Source organism: Ictalurus furcatus, chromosome 11, assembly GCF_023375685.1.
Source record: "Ictalurus furcatus strain D&B chromosome 11, Billie_1.0, whole genome shotgun sequence".
NCBI classification, from domain to species: domain Eukaryota; kingdom Metazoa; phylum Chordata; class Actinopteri; order Siluriformes; family Ictaluridae; genus Ictalurus; species Ictalurus furcatus.
In genome coordinates this window covers 28,082,911-28,089,358 of record NC_071265.1, presented here as the reverse complement: position 1 = coordinate 28,089,358, position 6,448 = coordinate 28,082,911, and the positions used below count along the sequence as shown (strand labels likewise).

Sequence of the window (6,448 nt, the reverse complement as noted above, 5' to 3'; positions counted from 1 at the left end):
GGCAGATTTTCCATATTACCCTGAACTGAGATGAGATAAGATGAAAGATTCTAAGCTGTTATTTAGACCATCGCTGAAAAGCTATCCTTCAGAGAAGATCAGCCTTGGTGTAGCCTACATTATGTCTGATGTTGCTGGCTTCAGATGCGTTCCCTGATAGTTGTCCTCCAAGGTCACACACTATGCGGTCAACAGGCCTTGAAGCAAATCAGATGGCAATGACCGCAGACGAATAATGTTATCACAACATACTTTTTAAGACCTGATAATGATAAGATCTGTCCCGTTCCATCAAGGGAGTTTAGCAAGATATCTGCGCTAAAAATGTTTTATTACAAGTTAATTGTCGATTCTACCACTAATGTAACAATTATTATATTTTATCATAAATAAGGTTTAAAAAAAATAAGAAATATGAGCATACTCACATTATGGTAAAAATATTCATTAGGACAGAAGGAGGAGGGTTCCTCTATGGTTTTTAAAAGCTGCTAGCTTCTTAATGACAGTCTTCTTGGAAATTTTTCTGTAGGGGAAACATTGTGTAGTAGGGTTCTACGTAGACCTTTTACAGAATGCACAAAGGAACCAACCTGAAAAAAAGTTAGGTTTGCTTGATTGAACCTTCCTTTGAAGATTTTGAGTGTTTCAAGTGTTTTGATGTCTGCCTATTGGTGAGCCCATGACCCCAACCCTGGCCTTGGGAACTCTTTCACAAGGTAACATGGAGCTGAGGGAATATAGGGTTCTGAGAACATAGATACAATGCCCTCAGAAACTATTGGCACCTTTTATAAAAAATGATAGTAGAAAAATAAACATTACACACAGTAATTCAAAATTTCCTCTCAAACAAAAGAACCAATTTATTGTTCTAACACGAAAACATTGTCATCGATTACGTATTAAAATAAAAGTGTTCTCTCTCAACAATGTGTCAAAATTATTGACATCCTTAAAGAATATTTTAAATAAATGCAAATAAATGATCATTCTTGAAAAACTATATTATTTTTCATTCACTCCCAGTCCTCAAGATGTCTGTTGTTTCCTTTATCTATGTCCTGTTTTCCTGGGGTATAAATCTGAGGTTGCACACATGAAAAAATCCCCTTTGCTGCATCCCAATTCACCTACTATCTATCCTAACTAGTATCTGAGGTTAGTGTGTCTCAAATCGTAGTATGCTGAAATGAGTATCCCAAAGGTACCCGGATGGCCTACTATTTCTGAAGTGTGGATCCATGGACACTTTTTCAGCTGATATTGCCCACAATATTGAGAGTTTTGTGACGGTTTGCTTTGCTGCATTCAAGGATTCATTCATTTTACAGAGGTGTAAATGAAATGTGGAAAAATAAATCAAGGGAATGGTAAATTAAATTATACAGTATGAATTAAATAACGAGTGAGGAAAAGCTGAAATGCAGCGAGGAGTTTGTTTACGGTGACAGTGTTTGCAACTATGCAACAACTTTCTCTTCCTTTACATGACATGTTAGTATGTCCCAGTACTTGCATACTCTTTTGCTACACACTCAAAAGTATGTACTTTTTCTTAACCAAAAGACTATGTACTTTTCGTGCATAGTATAAGTACGCCTATTGGCATGCAGGGTTAGTCATTCATTACCACTGGACAAACCAAAGAACTTTCAGCACTACAGAAACAGATGGTTGTTGGCCTGCACAAATCAAGTAATGGATATAAAAAACACATTAACAGTTAAAATAAAAAACCATGAATCATAATTCGGGCCATAAGTTTCACATGTCTGAGACAGTTTTTGCCAGGAATTGCCAGTTTATATAGAACGATGATGAAGGGGGAAACTACAAATAATTATGTAATTAAAGACAGCGGTTTTAGAATTGCACATTTTTAAGTGATTCCTGTGGTTGTTGAGTTTATAAATCTACGGTTAAACGATACTTTCTTAACAACAAGCTATTTGGATGCGTTCTAAGATGGAAGCCTTTCCAAAGAGAATATCACAAATCAGTGCCTGAACTTCACCAAGCATCATAAGAACTACAAATGGCACCATGTGTTGTGGACAGATGAGACCAAAGTCAAACTTTGTATTCACGCGCACTATCAGCATATTTGGTAACAAAGGCGGACTGCATGCAGAAAAATGATACTCACTACTTTTGGGATGTTTTTTGGCAGGTGGTTTAATGGCTATACGGAAGACTGATGGCATCATCAGTCAAAACTTGGTTGTATCTGCCAGGAGGTCCAAACTTGTCTCTGCCATAGACAAAGCTTTTAAACAAGATGATAAGCCACATATACTTTTAAGTCAACACAGAACTGGTTAAATAACACAAAATCAATGTTTCGCAATGATCATCTCAGTCTCCTGAACCCTACTGAAACCCTGTTCTGAACTGCAGAACACATCCACATGCACAAACCAAATGATTTGTTCAGCATGGAAGAGTGAACCAAGATTCTTCTATATGTCTCCACTGCTGTTGTCTCCAGGACAGGCTTAACTATATAATGATTGTAAAGGTGCTGATCATTTGTTTTTGTAGAAAAAATTTAATTTATTAAATTTTTAATTTTATAATTTTAATTTTATTAAATGCTTAATTTATTTTGTATGTGCATGAGAAAGCAAATGTACACTTTGAACGTGTATGTTTAAGCTCAATTTTATATTAAAATATATTCATGTATTAATAATATATTAATATTAATCAATTATGAAGGGCACTGTATGCTCCTGGGTCTTTTGGACAAACAAAGCAAAGAACCTTTTCGGGTGCTAGATGGAGCACATATTTGAAGAAATGTTCAAATGTGGCGAACAATGAATGAAAGCTAGTCGCCACCAAATGGCATAACTACGTGTATATATAAGTCTCATTGGATGGAATTGACCTACAGTCACTTTTAGCAGCAGTTATAGTGGACTAGCAACCCATGGATCTTTATTTATACTCAATTTCAATAGATTAGGTAACCATCTGAAAATCAGACAACAAACTATAGGAGATGCACAGTTACAATTTCATTTAACAGAATCTTGACAGTCAAGAGTTAACAGAATGCAAGTGCTGGTATTAGTAGCAGCATGCTGCAAGTCAGAAAGTGCTCATAGAGAGTAGTTTATTTTTTATAACGACAGCACCAACTTTCAGCATACTGTTCCAAAATGCACAACTCTTGTCGTGTCTGACCAAAATCCACCATCCACCAACTTCCCGCTGTAACAATTAAATTAATTAATCAAGTACTGTCTGGTGTTAGTAGATGTGTTAGAACAGAAAATCTATGAATTTGCTCCAGACATAGAGGACCACACTGCTTCTGTGTCATAAGATGTTCTTTTTCCATCCATCCATCCATCCATCTTCTACCGCTTACTCCTTTTCAGGGTCACGGGGAACCTGGAGCCTATCCCAGGGAGCATCGGGCACAAGGCGGGGTACACCCTGGACAGGGTTCCAGTCCATTGCAGGGCACAATATTCTTTTTCATATATACCTATATGTGAAACTCTTTAAATCTCTAAATGTCTTTGATATGGTTACACTTGTTTGATATGAGTGTAGCCCCCCTGCTGAAAAAAAAAAACATTCATAGATTTTTTTTTATGGTTTTAATGGTTATAATGGGAGTTGTATTGGTTTTAATGGAAACTGTAATGGTTCCTGTGGGTCTCCACTGGTAATTTGTTGCCTTCTGTTGGTGGCATGTTATATCTACTGGGTACCATTAAGGACCAGTAATGGTAATGGTTTTAATGTTTATCTGATGGTTTGTAATAGTATTTATAGTGGAAACCATAAACATTTTTGTGATGGGTTTTATTGTTTTTTTTTTCCACAACGAGGCCATTTTAATTGTGTGCCTAATTTTATTCTATATGTCCTTACACATTACAAATCGTTTTGTAGATCAGCCTCCAGTTCAACTCCAGCCAGTGCTCAAACTGAGAGAAATGGTTTGAGCTTGCACGCGCCTTCCTAACAGGCCCCGCCCCAAACGCCCACCTCCTCAAACCCCTTATCTGTTACTGAGTTTACTGAGCCACTTTACTGAGTCGATTCCTTCGAACAAACTACCGAAGAACTAAGATCAATTTGATTAGTTTGATTGACCAATATCACTGTCTTTAAAAAAAATCTGCTATATAAACCTTGCAAGTAGGCAACATTTATGGTTTTATGCTGTCGTTTTATTTCTATTCTACAGATAATTGTACGGACTAAAGCGAGCATATCTACAGGAACTGCATTTACAAATCAAAATTCAGATTATTTGCTAATACTATAATTATTTGCTATTTACACTATCAGTCAAACAACTTATAGAAGGCACAGTTTTAGGTCAGTCCGTTATACTCGTTCAGACTAGCCCCCCCCCCCCTTTCAAAAAGAGTCATTCAAAAGGAATCGGTTCCTTCGCGAATCTCTAATGACAACAAGCCCCTGCCCCCAAATCCTACAAGCCCGCCTCCCCATGGAGTACACACTGCAAGCTTTTAAAACTTTTTGGGACCTCTTCCTCACGTTATTATCCCGAAATCTTGACAGCACGTCTTACAGCTGATGACATTAATGAACGGAGACTGTGTGATGCCCGTATGACGTTTACTTAAACGACAGGAAACGCTCACCTCGGCGTTGTGTTTGTTGTTCCTGCCGCAGCTCCAAACTTCTATTTCAACTCCAACCAGAAGTTTGCTTTGACTCTGAAGACTGGCTGGTATGTCAGTGTGTTCCTCGCTCTTCTCCCAGACGGCACTAACAGTACGATTCGATGCTTTACAGCTGCGTGCATGTGTGTTTGCATACTTATCTCGAACACCGCTTTAAGTGGAACGTTAGGTTGCTCCAGTACCTTCATTTGACAGATGTGCCGTGCGCTCGCGCGCGCGCGGAGGCATTTTAGATTAGTCACATAGCTTGTTGAGAAAATAAACAGTATCTGCTATGATCTTTAGGCAAAGCATGTTTACTATTATGCAGTACTTTTAAATGTGTGTGTGTTTTTTTTTTGTAGTAGTAGTAATTGAGACCTACAGGATGTTCCTGTGTAGCAGTAGTTGTCATAGCATCTCTATTTATTATATGTGCTGAGATGTCCATAGATCTTTGCTTACTAATACTACCATGCCCAATTTTTAATTTTTTTAATTTTTAATTTTTTAATTTTTTTATTTTTTACTAATACTACCATGCCTTACCTGCAAATTCACCTTATGAGATGTATAATCAAGTGTATTAGAATGCATTAGAGCATGTGTTCACTGCTGCTGGAGTACCCCTGTCCTGCACGTTTTAGTGTTTCACCTGGTCTGACACACCTAATTCAATAAATCAGCTCATTAACAGCTCTTCCTGAGTTCAAGTGGGTGTGTTCGAGCACTAAAATGTGCAGGACTCCAGGACTAGGGTTGGGAAACTGCATTAGAGTATTAGACCAATCTTTCAATCCTGGTCTTGTGTACAGGGGTGGATTTAGGGATCTGGGGGCCCAAGGCAAAATATAGGAATGTATGGAGCCTGTTATTTAGGATTAATTAAAAAAAAATAAAATAAAAAATAAATAAAAAATAATAAAATATATATATATATATATAATTTGCATTTTTAGGGGGCACTTGGCTTCTGGGGGCCCAAAGTGGTTGCCTATCTTTGCCTAGTTAGTCCCCATTATGACTTTTTTTTTTTTTTTTTTAACGACAAAACTGTTATTTAAAAATCTAGAAGAGTCCAAATATTTGTTTTTGGTACCTGAGGTAATAATTACGATTATGAGTAGCATAGCATTAATTAGCAGCATTAATAATTTTGTAATTGGAAGGCCCTCACAAGTACAATAAGAAAAATAAAATGTGTGTGTGTGTGTGTTAGAGAAGTGGATACACTACAATGTGTTGTATAGTTGCAATTAGAGAGCAGGGTTGGGAAACTCTGTACTGTGGAATTTGCATAGCAGTGGCTCTTGGGTTGCATGTCTGGGTCTTGTAGACTACATGTGGTTTTTCATCATCACACATTTTTTGCTCAGTTGAAATGCCCTAGTCAGGAATTTCATTAAGCTAATAAGTGAAGGGAGTCCAGCATGCTTCCCACAAAGATGTAGTGTGATTTTGTGTATATAGGTGCGAGTGTCTTTCTGAATGAATGGCTGCAAAACTTGTAATATCCTCAGGTCAGCTGTTAAACGTCACAGATCAACAAAAAAACACAATGCATGAAATATTGAGCTAAAGGGATGCACATGATGCACCAGGTCTTGCACAGCACATACCGAATTCAAGTTACTGACTCCTTCTCCAGCCTCATGACTGGAATCAGGTTAGTAACAATCAAATTTAACTGTACATTGCTTTTAGTTTAGTGGAAACTGCATACCGCCATTGTCTACTGCAAGCAGTAAATTAATAGCAATGTTCTACTTAGGCTTTGCTCACTTTCACTTATT

The 6,448-nt window shown here is 37.4% G+C and overlaps 1 protein-coding gene across 2 annotated transcripts in view; it reads left to right on the top strand.

Moving 5' to 3' along the window:
* Positions 1 to 4,472: 4,472 nt before the first annotated feature.
* tgfbr3 (transforming growth factor, beta receptor III) overlaps positions 4,473 to 6,448 on the top strand; it is a 120,986-nt gene continuing 119,010 nt past the window's right edge. For both annotated transcript variants that reach the window (XM_053636861.1, XM_053636860.1), the window contains exon 1: positions 4,473 to 4,723. The gene's annotated coding sequence lies outside the window, so the exon portion shown is untranslated. The remainder of the gene's footprint in view (positions 4,724 to 6,448) is intronic.